General features: G+C 39.4%; 1 protein-coding gene across 1 annotated transcript in view; it reads right to left on the reverse strand.

The window, feature by feature from the left end:
• CFAP54 (cilia and flagella associated protein 54) overlaps positions 1 to 17695 on the reverse strand; it is a 376749-nt gene that overhangs the window by 198946 nt on the left and 160108 nt on the right. The window lies entirely within an intron of this gene.

A 17695-nucleotide genomic window follows, 5' to 3' on the forward strand; every position in this document is an offset into this window, starting at 1 on the left:
TTGCTGAAGGAGACACTCAGACACATTTACTCACACACATTCACAAGAGAGACAAAGACAAGTACTCTCACAAAGTATCAGAAAGAGATATACAGATAAGTTTACTCACACACTGTATCAGAAGTATACACACAGACAAGTTTACTCTCATCAACTCAGGAGACACATAGAAAGTTTACTCACACACAATCTTAGAAGGAGACACAGACAAGTTTACTCTCAATGTTAGGAGACACATAAGACATATTTATTCTAACACAGTGTCAGGAGGACACAGACAACTTTACCCACACAAAATCTTAGGAGACACACACTCAAGTTCAGTCTCACACAAAGTTTGAGGAGATACGAAGACAAGTTTACTCACACCCAGTGTCAAAGGAGATATTCAGACAAGGTTACTCTCACACACTCTAAGAAGGAGACATAGAGAAATTTATTCACGTGGAGTGTCAGAAGGAAAAACAATACAAGTTTAGTCACACAGTCTCAGAGGATATGCACACAAGTTTACTCTCAGAAGGTGCCAGGAGACACATAGATAAGTTTACTCACACAGTATCAGAAGGAGTTACACAGACAAGTTTTCTCACACATTCTAAGGAGAGAAACAGACAAGTTTACTCACATACAGTCTGAGTAAATATGCAGACAAGTTTATTCTCACACAGTGTCAGAGGGAGAAACACTGACAAGATTATTCACACAGTCTCAGGAAACACACATAAAAGTTTCTCTCACAGAGTATCAAAGGACACACACAGACGAGTTTACTCTCACACAGTCTAAGAAGGAGATACAGAGAGAAATTTACTCACACAGAGTCTAAGAAGGAAACACCCCGACAACATTACTCACACACAGTCTTAGGGGACATATAGACAAGTTTATTCTCAGGCGTCAGAAGGAGACAGACCGACAAGTTTACTCACACAGTCTCAGAAGGGGACACAAAGACAAGTTTACTCTAACACAGTGTCAGAAGGAGAAACATAGACCAAGTTTTCTCACACAGACGCAGGTGACTCACAGACAAGTTTACACTCACACAGTGTCTGAAGGAGACACACAGTCAAGTTTACTAACACAAAGTATAAGGAGACACTCAGACAAGTTTATTCACAAAGATCTTAGAAGAAAAAGAGACGAGTTTACTCACACACAGAGTCAGGAGACACACACACAACTTTAGTCTCACACACTGTCAAAGGAGACACACAAACAGGTTTACTCACACAAGTCTCAGAATGAAAAAACACCAACAAGTTTAATTGCACACTTTCTCTGGAGACGTACAGACACATTTTCTCTCAGAAGGTATCAGAATGAGACACACAGACAAGTTTACTCTCACACAGTACCAGAAGACACATAAACGATTTATTCATACACAATCACAGAAAGAAACACACAGACAATACTACTATCACACAGAGTCAGAAGGTGTGACACAGACAAGTTTACTCTCACAGTCTCAGGAGACACACAGCCAAGTTTACTTACAAAAATTCTAGAAGGAGATACTAAGAGAAGTATTATCTCACACAGTCGCAGAAGGAGACACACAAAAAGTTTACTCACACACAGTCTCAGGAAACAGACACACACAAATTTACTCTCACTCAGTGTCCATGGAGACACATAGACAAGTTTGTTCAAACACAGGAGACACAGAGATAAATTTACTCAAACACGGTCTCAGAAGAAAACACATAGACAAGTTACACACAGTTTCAGGAGACAAACAGACAAGTTTACTCTCAGAAGGTGTCAGAGGGAGACACACAGCCAAGTTTATTTAAACACAATCTCAGGAGACACACTAACAAGTTTACACACATGCACTCTCAGAAGGAGACACAAAGGCAAGTTTACTTGAAGAGTCACATAGATAAGTTTATTCAAACACCATCTCAAAAGGAGACAGAAAGACAAGATTTCTTTCACACAGTATCAGAAGGAGACACACAGACAGATTAACTCTCATAAAGTCTCAGGAGACACAGAGTCAAGTTGACTCTCACATAGTTTCTGAAGGAGGCACACAGACAAGTTTACTCACACCCAGTCTCAGGTAACAGACAGAAAAGTTATTCTCACACATCATCAGACGGAGACACATAGACAAGTTTATTCACATACAAACTCAGAAGGAGATACAGAGACACCTTTACTCTTACACAGTCTCAGAAGAAAACTCACAGACAAATTTATTCACATATAGTCTCAGGAGAAACACAGACAAGTTTCCCCTCACAGATGTCAGAAAGAGACATACAGACAAGTTTCCTCTCACACAACCTCAGGAAACTCTCAGACAACTTTACTCACACAGTCTGAGGAGACTCACAGACAACTTTACTGACACACAGTCTCAAGAGACTCACACAAGTGTATTCTCACTCAGTTTCAAATGAGACACACAGAAAAGTTTAGTCACACATAGTCTCAGGAGACACACAGACAAATTTACTCTCACAGAGCATCAGAAGGAGACACACAGACAAGTTTCTTCTCACACAGTGTCAGAAGGAGTCACACAAACAACTTTACTCACAACCAGTGTGAGGAGACACAAAGTTTACTCTCACACAATCTCAGGAGACTCTCAGTCAATTTTACTAATACACAGTCTCAGGAGACAGGCAGACAAGTTTACTTTCACACAGTCTCTGAGACAAACAGGCAAGTTTACTCAAATACAATCTCAGACAGAGACACACAAATTTACTCACACACAGTCTTAGGAGGCACACAGACAAGTTTACTCACACAAAGTCTGAGTAGACATGCAGACAAGTTTACTCTCACAAAGTATCAGAAGGAGACACACAGACAATTTTACTCTCAGTGTCAGAAGGAGACACAGTGAAGTTTATTCTGACACAATGTCAGAAGGAGACACACAGACAAATTTACTCACACAGACTCACTAAACACACAGAGAAGTTTACTCACACCCAGTCTCAAGGAAACACAAAGACAAGTTTATCACACACAGTTTCAGGAGACATATAAACCCCTTTATTTTCATAAAGTGTAAGAAGGAGACACACTGAAAAGTTTACTCACACATGGTCTCAGGATACAAACAGACAAGTTTACTCTTACAATGTGTCAGAAGGAGACCCATATACAAGTTTACTTTAACACTGTGTTAGATGGAGACACACAGACAACTTTACTCTCACACAGCTTCAGAAGGAGACACACAGACAAGTTTACTCACACACAGTCTCAGGAGTTTATTCACACATAGTCTGAGGAGACACACAGATAAGTTTATTCACACACTATCTCAAAAGGAGACACACAGTCAAGTTTTCTTTCACACAGTGTCAGAAGGAGACACACAGACAGATTAACTCTCATAAAGTCTCAGGAGACACAGCATCAAGTTGACTCTCACATAGTTTCAGGAGGCACACAGACAAGTTTACTCATACCCAGTCTCAGGTAACACACAGAAAAGTTTACCCTCACACAATGTCAGAAGGAGATTATAAGGATGATATTAGAAATTAGATATTGTTTTATTAGTTTAGAGATAAGAAGTGAAGAAGCTGGCTTGAGAAAGAACTAGAGTTTGTAGTAGAGCTGAGAGAGTGAGTCAATTTCAAATGTTGACAGTTGTAACCATTTTTTTGTGACAGTTACTCTCTCTGGGTGTGGCAGTTGGCAGTTGGTCTCTGGCAGTTGCAGAGTCACACACACACAGAGACTCTCTCTCAGGGCTGGAGGAGGTAACATCTTTGCCTCTCAGTGTCTGAGAGAAAAAGCTGAAGGAGCTTAGTGTTTTCTTTTTCCAACTTGGGAAACACTATTGACTATCTATTGCTGTTTTATAGATAGATTCTATACTCTGAGAAGACCAAAGAAAACCCTGGTCTTTGGTTTGGACTCTTGAGTCTGTTAAGGCTCAGAGTCCTGACTTGATTCTTGTTGAGACTCAATCAGCTAGCCTTTGCTATGTTTATAACTTTAGATGGTGAAGTTAAAAATTATAAGGATAATATTTTTAGTTTATTTAGAATAGTATATATTTGGGTTAGTCAGATCAGGAAGTATTAGTGAAGCCTGTGAAACACAGGAGAAGTGGTTCCTTATGGAACCAGGGAGTTTTATTTTGGTGGAGTTAGAATCCCTTAGAGTTAGAAATGCTTTTATCCTTACATATTTCAATAAATATTTTGTTTTTCTATAACAAGAGTCTCTTTAGAGCCCTTGCATCTGGCCCTGAAGGGAAGTTCATCTATGAGCTTCACTTCACATTATCACTGAAGATACTTTTGATTACATCTATCAAAAGTATTCGAACAGTTTTGAACCTTTATTTGTATAATTTTTGTTTTATATTTTCACTGCTCACTTTTTATTTTTACAAGACACACAGACAAGTTTACTCCTACATAGTGTCAGAAGGAGACACATATACAAGTTTATTCACATGCAATGTCAGAGGGAGACACAGAGACACCTTTACTCTTACACCGTCTCAGAAGAAAACACAGGGACAAGTTTACTCACACATAGTCTCAGGAGAAACAAAGACAAGTTTCCTCTCACACCGTTGTCAGAAGGAGACACATTGAGAAGTTTACTCAAAAACAATGTGAGGAGACACACAAATAAGTTTACTCTCACAGAATCTCAGGAGACTCTCAGACAACTTTATTCACACACAGTCTTAGGAGTACATACACACGTTTATTCTCACACAATTTCAAAGGAAACAGACAGAAAAGTTGACTCACATCATCTCAGAAGGAGATATTCAGAGAAATTTACTCACACACAGTCTCTGAAGGAAACACACCAACAAGTTAACACGCCCACAGTCTCAGGAGACACAAAGACAAGTTTACTCACACACAGTCTCAGAAGGGGACACACAGACAAGTTAACTCACACAGTCTCAGGAAACACACAACAAGTTTACTCTGACAGTGTCAGAAGTAGATATGCAGGCAAGTTTACTCTCACACAGTCTCAGGAGACACACAGACAAGTTTACTCACACAAAGTCTCAGAAGGGGACACGCAGACAAGTTTACTCTCACACAGTGTCAGAAGGAGATCAGACAAGTTAACTCACACACAGTTTCAAAAGACACAAAGACATGTTCACTCACACACAGATTCAGGAAACAGACACACAAGGTTTATCTCACATAGTGTTAATGGAGACACACAGGTAAGTTTACTCTCACACAATCTAAGGAGGCACACAAAAAAGTTTATCACAAACAGTTTCAGGAGATATATAGACACCTTTATTCTCATAAGGTGTAAGAAGGAGACACACTGAAAAGTTTATTCATACACAGTCTCAGAAGGAGACAGACAAGTTTACTCTCACAAAGTGTCAGATAGAGACACATAGACAAATATACTCACACACAATCTCAGAAGGAGATACTCAGATAAGTTTATTCACAAACTGTTGCAAGAGAGACATAGACAAATATACTTTCAAAGAGTGTCAGAAGGAAACATACAGATAAATTTAATCAAACAAAATGTCAGAAGGAAACACAGACAAGTTTACACACCCACAGTCTCATGAGACACATAGACAAGTTTCTTCAAATAAAATCTCAGAAGGAGACACACAGACAAGTTTATTCACATATAGTCTTAGGAGAAACACAGACAAGTTTACTCACACACAGTATCAGAAGGAGACACACACACAACTTTACACACACAGAGTCTCAGGAGACTCACAGAAAAATTTATTCACACACAGTCTCAGGAGACACACACTTTTAGCCTTACACAGTTTCAAAGGAGACACACAGAAAAGTTGACTCTCACACAGTCACAGAAGGTGACACTCAGAGAAATTTACTCACACACAGTCTAAGAAGGAAACACACCAAAAAGTTGAACACACACAGAGTCCCAAGAGACATACAGACAAGTTTACTCACACACAATCACAGAAGGAGACAATCTATTAAACTCCCAAATACTGTCAGAATAAGACACACAGAACAGTTTATTCACACACAATCTCAGAAGGAGACACAGATACACCTTTACTCTCACATAGTCTCAGAAGGAAACACACAGACAAGTTTAATCACAAATAGTCTCAGGAAAAAAAGTTCAAAAAAAAAAAGGAAAAATGACAAGTTCATTCTCACACAGTGTCTGAATGATAAACACAGAGAAGCTTATTTACATATAGTCTGAGGAGACACATAGACAAGTTTAATCATACAAACTCACTAGACACAAAGAAAAGCTCAGTCACACACATTCTCAGAAGGAGACACATAGACACGTTTTCTCACTCACAGTCTCAGAAGGAGACACTCAGACAAGTTTACTCTGACACAATATCAAAGGAGTCACAGAGAAGAGTTAACTTTCACAGTTTCAGAGGGAAACACACAGAAAAATTTACTCACACACATTCTCAGGAGACTCACAGACAAGTTTATCAAAACACAATTTCAGAAGGAGACATACAGACAAGTTTACTCACACAGTCTCAAAAGGAAACATACAGAAAAGTTTACTCTCAAACAGTGTCAGAAGGAGACACACAAACAAGTTTACTCCCATAGACTCAATAGACACACAGTAAAGTTTACTCTAATACTGTCTCAGAAGGAGACATACAGAAAAATTTACTCACACACATTCTCAGGAGACACAAAGACAAGTTTGCTATCAAACAGTGTCAAAAGGAGACACACTGACAAATTAAATCTCACACAGCCTCAGAATGAGACACACAGACAAGTTTACTCACACACAATCACAGAAGGAGACAATCAATCAAGTAAACTCCCAAATACTGTCAGAATGAGACATACAGAACAGTTTATTCACACACAATCTCAGGAGACACAGATACACCTTTACTCTCACATAGTCTCAGAAGGAAACACAAATAAGTTTACTCACAAATAGTCTCAGGAGACACAGAGACAAGTTTATTCTCTCATAGTGTCTGAAGGCAAAACACAGAGAAATTTATTCATATACAGTCTGAGGAGACACACAGACAAGTTTACTCACAGAAACTCACCAGACACAAAGAGAAGTTTACTCACACACAATCTCAGAAGGAGACACTCAGACAAGTTTAGTGACTCACAGTCCCAAGAGTCAAACAGATTGACTCACACAATGTCAGAAAGAGAGACACGGAGAAATTTATTCACACATAATCTCAGAAGGAAACGTACTGAAACGTTTACTCACACACAGTCCCAGGAGATATACAGATAAGTTTACTCTCAGAAGGTGTCAGAAGGAGACACACAGACAAGTTTACTCTCATGTATTCTCAAGAGACACAAAGACAAGTTTACTCAAACACAATCTCAGAAGGAGACACAGAAAATTTTACCTCTCAGACAAGTGTCAGATGGAGACACAGAGACAACTTTACTCTTAACAGTGTCAGGAGACACACAGAAAAATTTATTCACCCACATCGTCAGGAGACACAGAGTTTACTATAACACAGCCTCAGAAGAAGACATGCTTTTACTCTTATATAGTCTCAGAAGGAAACACACAGACAAGTTTACTCTCACACAGTCTCAGAAGGAAACACACAGACAAGTTTACTCACACATAGTCTCAGAAGGAGACACTCAGACAATTTTTACTCTCACATTATGTCAGAAGGAGAAACACAGAAATATACTTGCACAGACCCAGGGGACACACAAACAAGTTTACTCACACACAATCTCAGGAGATGCACACACATGTTTATTCTAGCACAATGTCAAAGGAGACACAGAAACGTTTACTCTCACACAGTCTCAGGAGACACAGACAAGAGTACTAACACACAGTGTCAAAAGGAGACACAGACAAGTTTACTCACACAAAGTCTCAGGAGACACACAGACAAGTTTATTCACACAGTCTCAGGAGACACATACACAATTTTACTCGAACACAATGTCAAAGGAGTCATAGAGAAAAGTTAACTCTCATGCAGTTTCAGAGGGAAACACATGGAAAAATTTGCTTTCACACATTCTCTGGAGCCCCCCATGTTCAAGGTGGTGTGACAGCATCAGTGCATGATGAATGAGACAGTCTGAACTTCGGCCAGGAAGGCATTATGAATAATGCTCCACTCTGCCTTATGTGAGGTTTATTTTTATATGCCTTGAGATTACACATAAGGTTAGCATAGACACTCCATATTCAACATAAGTTTTTTCTTGGCAATAGTGAACAAGCCATACATTAACCTTGTTACCAACAACTTTCTTACTAACAACTTTTCAAAGTGTATTTACTTGCCTCCTTGGCTATGGGGTGGAGAAAGTATTCCAGTCAGTGGAATGGGACGTACCAACCTTGAAGAGCAATTTCTCCATTTATCATCCATTGTTAATTACTGAATCAAAGATCAGGGAGGGGAGGAGACTTGGAGACTATTCTGGTTTGTTTTTGCAGGCACTTGTGTATCTAAGTTAGGGTTTTTAAATCTTTAATATTAGCTCACTATTTGCTGGTTCATTATAGGGAGACTCATGGGGAATTTCTGTATTATTACATATAAAGGTGGGGCTTTTCCTAGGAGTTTGTAGGTGGGCTTGTAAGGGTTCTAGTAATAGCCTATAGTGTTCTTCTGAATTTCCCTGGGACTTAGTGGGGATGTTATTCACTAAATAGGGAGTGTTGGTAAGAAAAAAAAAGTCATACAGGGAGGCGTGGGTGGGAATCCATCCTCCTGTAAATCTTGCCTGGCAGATTTCAGGGTCCACACATGACCTTGTCATCTGACATGAACTTGATGGCCCTTCACAAGGAGCCACACAGACAAGTTTACTATCACATTGTGTCAAAAGGAGAACCACACTCAAATTTAGCTTCACACAGCGTCAAAAGAGACACACAGACAAGTTTACTATCACAAAGTCTCAGAAGGAGACACATAGAGAAAATCACTCACACACAATCTCAGAAGGAAACATTCCGAAAAGTTTACTCACACACAATATCTCAGGAAAAGTACAGACAAGTTTACTTTCACACAGTATCCAAAGGAGACAGATAGACATGTTTACTTACACAGTCTCAAAAGACACATAGACAAGTTCACTCTCACACAGTGTCAGAAGGAGACACACAGACAAGTTTACCCTCACAGTGTCTCAGAAAAAGACACAAACAAATTCACTCTCAGTTTCAGAAGGAGACACATAGTGAAGTTTACTCACACAGTGCCAGAAGGAGACATAGAGACAAGTTTACTCAAACAGACTCACTAGACACACTGAGGAGTTAACTCACACACAATCTCAGGGGACACTCAACCAAGTTTACTCACACAGTATCAGGAGACCCACAGACAAGTTTATTGAAACACAATCTCAGAAGGAAACATACAGAAAAGTTTACTCACGCAGTCTCAGTAGAAACATAGACAAATTGACAAGTTGACTCTCACACAGTGTTAGGAGAAACACAAAGAAGTTTACTCTCACAAACTCTCTGGAGACACAAAGACAACTTTATTAAAATACAATCTCAGGAGGAGACACACAGACAAGTTTATTCTCACACAGTCTCAGAAGGAGACACACAGAGAAGTTTACTCATGCGAATTCACTAGACACACAGAGAAGTTTACTTATACACAATCTCAGAAGAAGACACTCAGACAAGTTTACTTACTCACAGTTTCAGAAGGAAACATACAGAAAACTTTCTTCACATACTGTCTCAGGACACACAAAGACGTTCACTCAAACACAGTCTCAGGAAGAAGACATAAAAGTTTACTCTTACACAATGTCAATGGAGACCCGCAGACAAATTTGCTCTCACAGAGTATAAGGAGACACACAGAGAAGTTTACTTATACACAATCTTAGAAGGAGATACTCAGACAAGTTTACTCACACACAGTTTCAGAAGGAAACACACAAACAACTTTCCTCAGCTACTGTCTCAAGACACACAAAGACATGTTCACTCAAACACAGTCTCAGGAAGAAGACATAAAAGTTTACTCTTACACAATGTCAATGGAGACCCACAGACAAGTTTGCTCTCACAGAGTATAAGAAGGAGACACACGGAGAAATTTACTCACACACAGCCTCAGAAGGAAACACATGGACAAGTTTACTCACACACAGGTTCAGGAGACATACAGACACATTTATTGTCAGAAGGTATCAGAAGGAGACACACAAAAAGGTTTACTCACACACAATCTCAGAAGGAGACACTCAGATGAGTTCGCTCTCATTCAGTTACAAGAGAGACACAGACAAGTTTACTCACGCACTATCTGGAGGAGACACACAGATACGTTTTTTCACAGAAAATCTGAGAAAGAGACATGGATACACCTTTACTCTCACACAGTCTTAGAAGGAGACACACAGACAAGTTTACTCTCACACAGTGTTAGAAGGAGACACACAGACAAGTTTACTCACACAGTCTGTGGAAATACGCAGTCAAGTTTATTCTCACACAGTGTCTGAAGGCGAAACACAGAGAAGTTTATTCATATAGAGTCTGAGGAGACATACAGACAAGTTTACTCACAAAAACTCACTAGACGCACAGAGAATTTTACTCACACAATCTCAGAAGGAGACACTCAGACAAGTTTACTGACACATAGTCTCAAGAGACACGAAGACTAATTTACTTTTAACAGTGTCAGAAGGAGACAAACAAAAATTTACACACATTCTCAGGAGAAACACACAAGTTTACTATAACAGTCTCTGAAAGAGACACACAGATAAGTTTACTGTCACACAGTTTCATAATGAGACACAAAATGAAGATTATTCTAACAAACTGTCAGAAGGAGACACTCAGACAATTTTACTCTCACACTATGTCAGAAGGAGAAACAGAAATATACTTACACAGACTCAGGGGACACACAAACAAGTTTACTCACACACAGTCTCAGGAGAAGCATGCAGAAAAGTTTACTCTCACACTGTCTCAGGAGAAACACAGAAAAGAGTACTAACACACAGCATCAGAAGGAGACACACAGACAAGTTTACCTATACACAGTATAAAGGAGACATACAGACAAATTAACTCTCACAAAGTCTCAGAAGGAAACATACTGACAAGTTTACTCACACATAGTCTCAGGGGACACACAGACAAATTTATTCACACACAGTCTCAGGAGACACACACACAAGTTTACTCTAACACAGTGTCAAAGGAGAAACAGTGAAAAGTTAACTCTCACAGATCTCAGAAGGAAACACACAAAAAATTTTCTTCACACACATTCTCAGGAGCCACACAGACAAGTTTACAATCACACAGTGTCAAAAGGAGACCCACACCAAGTTTAGACACACAATGTTAAAGGAGACACACAGACGAGTCTACTCACACAGACTCACTAGACACACAGAGAAGTTTACTCGTGCTGTCTCAGGAGACACATAAACATGTTCACTCACACACAGTCTCGGAAAGCAGACATAAAAGTTTTCTCTCACACAATGTCAATGGAGACATGCAGACAAGTTTACTCTCACACAGTCTAAGAAGAAGACACACAGAGAAATTTACTCATACACAGTCTCAGAAGGAATCACACATGCAAGTTTACACACACACAGTTTCAGGAGACATACAGACATGATTACTCTCAGAAGGGTTCAGAAGGAGACAGACAAAAAGGTTTACTCACACACACAGTCTCAGAAGGAAACACATGGACAAGTTTACTCGCACACAGTCACAGGAGATACAAAGACATCTTTACTCACACACAGTCTCAGAAGATAACAAACAAGTTTATTGAAACATAATCTTTGAAGGAGAAACACCAAGTTTACTCATACACAGTTTCAGAAGGAGACATGCAGACAATTTTACTCACACGGTGTCAGAAGGAGACACACAGTGAAGTTTACTCTACCACAGTGTCAGGAGGAGATGCACAGACAAGTTTACTCACACAGACTCCCTAATCACACAGAGAAATTTACTCACACACAGTCTCAGGGGATACACCCACACACATATTTACTCTAACACAATGTCAAAGGAAACAAATAGACAAATTTACTCACACACTGTCTCAGGACACACAAAGATATGTTCGCTCATACAGAGTCTCAGAAAGAAGACACAAAAGTTTACTCTTACACAGTGTCAATGGAGACACACAGACAACTTTACTCTCACAGAGTCTAAGAAAGGGACACATGGAGAAATTTAATCACTCAGAGTCTCAGAAGGAAACACATGGGCAAGTTTACTCATGCACAAGTTCAGGAGACATACAGACACATTTACTCTCAGAAGGTATCAGATTGAGACACACGAAAAGGTTTATTCACACACATTATCAGAAGGAGACATTCAGATGAGTTTACTCTCACACAGTTGCAAGAGAGACACAATTTTACTCTAACGCCCTGTCTGAAGGAGACACACAGATAAGTTTTCTGACACAAAATCTGAGGAGACACAGATACACATTTACTCTCAGAAGGAGAAACACAGAGAAGCTTACTTACACACAGTCTCAGAAGGAGACTCAGAGACAATTTATTCTCACAGAGTTTCACAAAGGAGAAACACAGAGAAGTTTATTCACATACAGTCTGAGGAGACACACAAACAAGTTTACTTACACAAACTCACTAAACATAAAGAGAAGTTTATTCACACACAATCTCAGAAGGAGATACTCGGACAAGTTTACTGACACACAGTCACAAGAGACAAACAGAAACGTTCATTCTTACAGTGTCTGAAGGAGAAATACAGAGTTTTCTTACACACAGTCTCAGAACGAGATATACAGAGAAATTTACTCATACGCATTCTCAGAAGGAAACAAAAAAATTTATTAACACACAGTAGGGACCTACTAACAACTTTACTTTCAGAAGGTGTCAGAAGGAGACACAGACAACTTTACTCTCACACATTCTCAGGGGACACACAGACAAGTTTACTCAAACACAATCTCAGAAGGAGAAACACAGAAAAGTTTACACTTACACAGCGTCAGAAGCTGACAAACAGGCAACTTTACTCTAACACAGTGTCAGAAGGAGACACACAGACAAGTTTACTTGCACTCAGTCTCAGAAGGAGACACACAGAAAATTTATTCTCACAGTATCAGAAGGAGACACAGAGTAAAGTTTACACAAACATAGTGTCAGGAGGAGACACAAAGATAATTTTACTCACACAGACTCACCAGACATACAGGGAAGTTTACTCACAAACAATCTCAGAAGGAGACCCTCAGACTAGTTTACTCACACACAGTCTCAGGAGACCCACAGAAAAATTTTCTACAACACAATCTCAGAAAGAGACACACACAAGTTTACTCACACACGATTTCAGAAGGAGAAATGCAAACAATTTTACTATCACGCAGTGTCAGAAGGAGACAGCCAGACAACTTTAATCACACAGACTCACTAGACACACAGAGAAGTTTACTCACACAAATCTCAGAAGGAGACACTCAGACAAATTTAATCACACAGAGTCACAAGAGACAAACTGACAAGTTTATACTCACACAATATCAGAAGGAGATACACAGACAAGTTTTCTAACACAGTCTCAGAGATATACAGAGAAATTTACTCACATACAGTCTCAAAAGGAAACACACAGACAAGTTTACTCACATGCAGTCTCAGGGGACATACTGGCAAGTTTACTCTTAGAATTTGTTAGAAAGAGACAAATAGACGAGTTTACTATCACACAGTTTGTGGAGACACACAGATGAGTTTACTCAAACACAATCTCAGAAGAAGACACACAGACTAGTTTACTCTAACACAGTGTGAGAAGGAGACACATAGACAAGTTTACTCACACAGACTCAGGAGACATACAAGTTTACTCACAGTTTTGGTTGAAACACACACAAGTTTACTCTAACACAATGTCAAAGGAGACACACAGAAGAGTTTACTCTCATACAGTCTCAGGAGGAGATACACAGAAAAATTTATTCACCCACATTCTCAAGAGATACACAGACAAGATTACTATCACACAGTGTCAAAAGGCGACACACAGACAAGTTTACTCACAAACAGCTTAAGGAGGAACACAGATAAGTCTACCCAATCACAGGTTCAGGAGACACACACAAATTTAGTCTCACACGGTGTCAAAGGAGACACACAGACAAGTTTACTCACACAGTCTCAGTTGAAGACATACAGAGAAAGTTACTCAAAGCATCAGAAGACATACAGACAAGTTACTCTCAGGAAATGTCTGAAGGGATACACAGGCAAGTTCAATCTCACACAGCCTGGGAAGTAGACATAAAGTGGTTTACTCTAAAATAGTGTCAGAAGTCATGGACAAGTTTACAGAGACTCACTAGACACATAGAGAAGTTTACTTACACACAATCTCAGAAGGAGACACTTAGACAAGTTTACTTACAGTCTCAGAAGGATATACACAGAAAAATTTACTCATAAACATTCTCAGAAGCTACACAGACTACTTAACTATCACACTGTATCAAAAGGAGAGCCACAGTATTAAAGGAGAGACACAGACAAGTTTACTTTTACAAAGTCGGAGGAGACACATAGAAAAAGTTATTCACACACAGTCTCAGAAGGAAACACTCTGACAATTTGACTCAAAAACTGTCTTAGAAGACATACAGACAAATCTTCTCTCAGAAGGTGTCTGACCAAGATACACAGGTAGGTTAACTCACACAGTCTCAAGAGACACACATAGAAGTTTACTCTGACACAATGGACACAATGTCAAAGGAGAAACACAGAAAAGTTGACTCTCACACAGTCTTAGAAGGAGGCATACAGAAAAATCTAACACATTCTCAGAAGCCATGCAAACAAGTTTATTATCACACTGTGTTCAGAAAAATACACACACACATACACAAGTTTAGTCTCACAAAGAGTCAGAAGGAGATACACAGAGAAAGTTACTTATACACATTCTCAGAAGGAAATACTCTGAACAGTTGACTCACACATAGTCTCAGGATACATACAGACAAGTTTTCTTTCAGAAGGTGTCCAAAGGAAATACACAGGCATGTTTATTCACACAGTCTCAGGAGACACACAGAGAAGTTTACTCTAACACAATGTCAAAGGAGAAACACAGAAAAGTTTACTCTCAGTCTCAGAAGGAGACACACACAAAAATTACTAACATACATTCTCAGAAGCCACACAGACAAGTTTACTCACACAGTCTCAGGAGACACACACACACACACACACACACACACACACACACACAAGTTTAGTGTCACACAGTGTCAGAAGGAGACTCATAGACAAGTTTCCTCACACACAGTATGAGGCGACACACAGCAAAATTAACTCTCATACAACATCAGAAGGAGAAACACAGACAAGTTTACAGTCACAGTCTCAGAAGGAGACACACAGACAAGTTTAATCACACAGACTCACTAGACAAACAGGGAAGTTTACTCGCATACAGTATCAGAAGGAGACATACAAATTTTTTCACAGAAAGTCTCAGAAGGAGATACACAGAAAATAATTACTCACACACAGTCTAAGAAGGAAACAGAGACATGTTTACTCACACATATTCTCAGGAGACACACAGACAAGTTTACTCATACGCAATTTTAGGAGACACACAGAGAAGTTCACTCACACACAGTATGAGGAGACACACACACACACAAGTTTAGTCTCACACAATGTCAAAGGGTGACACAGACACAACTTTACTCTCACACCATCTCAGTAGACATACAGACAAGTTTACTCTCATATGGTGTCCGAAGGAGACACACAGGAAAGTTTATTCAAACAGTCTTAGAAGATACATAGACAAGTTTACTCTCATACAGTGTCCAAAGCAAAGAGAAAAGTTTACTCAAACAGTCTCAGGAGATACATAGACATGTTGACTCTCACACAGTGTCAGAAGCAGATGCAGAAACAATTTTACTTTCACACATTCTCAGGAGACACACAGACAAGTTTACTCCCGCACAGTGTCAGAAGGAGACACTCAGACAAGTTTATTAAACACACAATTTCAAAAGAAGACACACGGACAAGTTTACTCAAACACAGCCTCAGAAAGAGACACATAGGCAATTTTACTCTTAAACACTGTCAGAAGGAGACAAACTTACAAGTTTACTCACACACACTCACTAAACACAGAGAAGTTTACTCACACATAATCTCAGAAGGAGACACTCAGACAACTTTACTCACACACAGTTTCAAGAGACAAACAGACAAGTTTATCCTCACACAATGTCAGAAGGAGACACACAGGCACGTTTTCTCACACACAGTCCACAAGGAGATACACAGAGAAATTACCTCACACACAGTCTCAGAAGGAAACACACAGACAAGTTTACCCACACACAGTCTCAGGAGACATACTGACAAGTTTACTCTCAGAAGGTGTCAGAAGGAAATACACAGACGAGTTTACTCTCACAATCTCAGGAGGAGACACACAGACAAGTTTATTCTCACACAGTGTCAGGAGGAGACACACAGACAAGTTTATTATAATACAGTGTCACAAGAAAGTTTACTCTCACATAGTCTCAGAAGGAGACACAGAAAATTTTACTTACACACAATCTCATGAGACACACAAACAAGTTTAGTATCACACAGTGTCAGAAAGAGACAAACAGGCAAGTTTACTTTACAAGTTTACTCACACATAGTATAAGGAGATATACAAATTATATCTCACACAGTGTTAGAAGACAATACATATACAAGTTTACTCACACACAGTCTCAGAAGGAGAAACACAAAGAAATTTTCCCTCTCAGAAAGATTCCATAGGACACAAACAGGCAAGTTTACTCACACCTTCTCAGAAGACACACAGGCAAGTTTACTATCACAGAGTGTCAAAAGAAGACACATGGACAAGTTCACTCACACACAGTATGAGGAGACACACATACAAATTATCTATCACAGAGTCTCAGAAGGAGACCCAATGACAAGTTTTCTCACACTGTCTCAGGAGACAAATGGATAAGTTTACCCTCACAGTTTCAGATGGAGACAGACAAGTTTACTCACACAGACAAGTTTACTCTCACACAGTCTCAGGAGACACACAGACAAGTTTACTCAAACAAAATCTCAGAAGGAGACACAGACAAATTTACTCTCATACAGTGTCAGAAGCAGACAGACAAGTTTACTCTAACATAGTATCAGAAGGAGACACACAAACAAATATACTCACACACAATCTAAGGAGACCCAGACAAGTTTACTATCACACAGTCTCAGAAGGAGGCACAGAGAAAAGTTTCAGGAGATAAAGAGACAAGTTTATTCATACACAGTCTCAGAAGACACACGAACAAATTTAGTCTCACACATTGCCCAAGGAGACACACAGACAAGTTTACTCTCACACAGTCTCAGAAGGAGACAAACAGAGAAATTTACTCACATACAGTCTCAGAAGGAAACACTCCAACAAGTTTCCTCACACAGTCTCAGGAGACATATAGACAAGTTGACTCTCACACAGTGTCAGAAGGAGACATACAAACAATTTGACTCTTACAAACTCTCAGGAAACACAAAGACAACTTTACTAAAGCACAATCATAGAAGGAGACAAGTTTAGTCACATGTAGTCTCAAAAGGAGACACACAGACAATTCTATTCTCACTCAGTG

This window comes from Gracilinanus agilis, chromosome 5, assembly GCF_016433145.1.
Source record: "Gracilinanus agilis isolate LMUSP501 chromosome 5, AgileGrace, whole genome shotgun sequence".
Classification (NCBI taxonomy): domain Eukaryota; kingdom Metazoa; phylum Chordata; class Mammalia; order Didelphimorphia; family Didelphidae; genus Gracilinanus; species Gracilinanus agilis.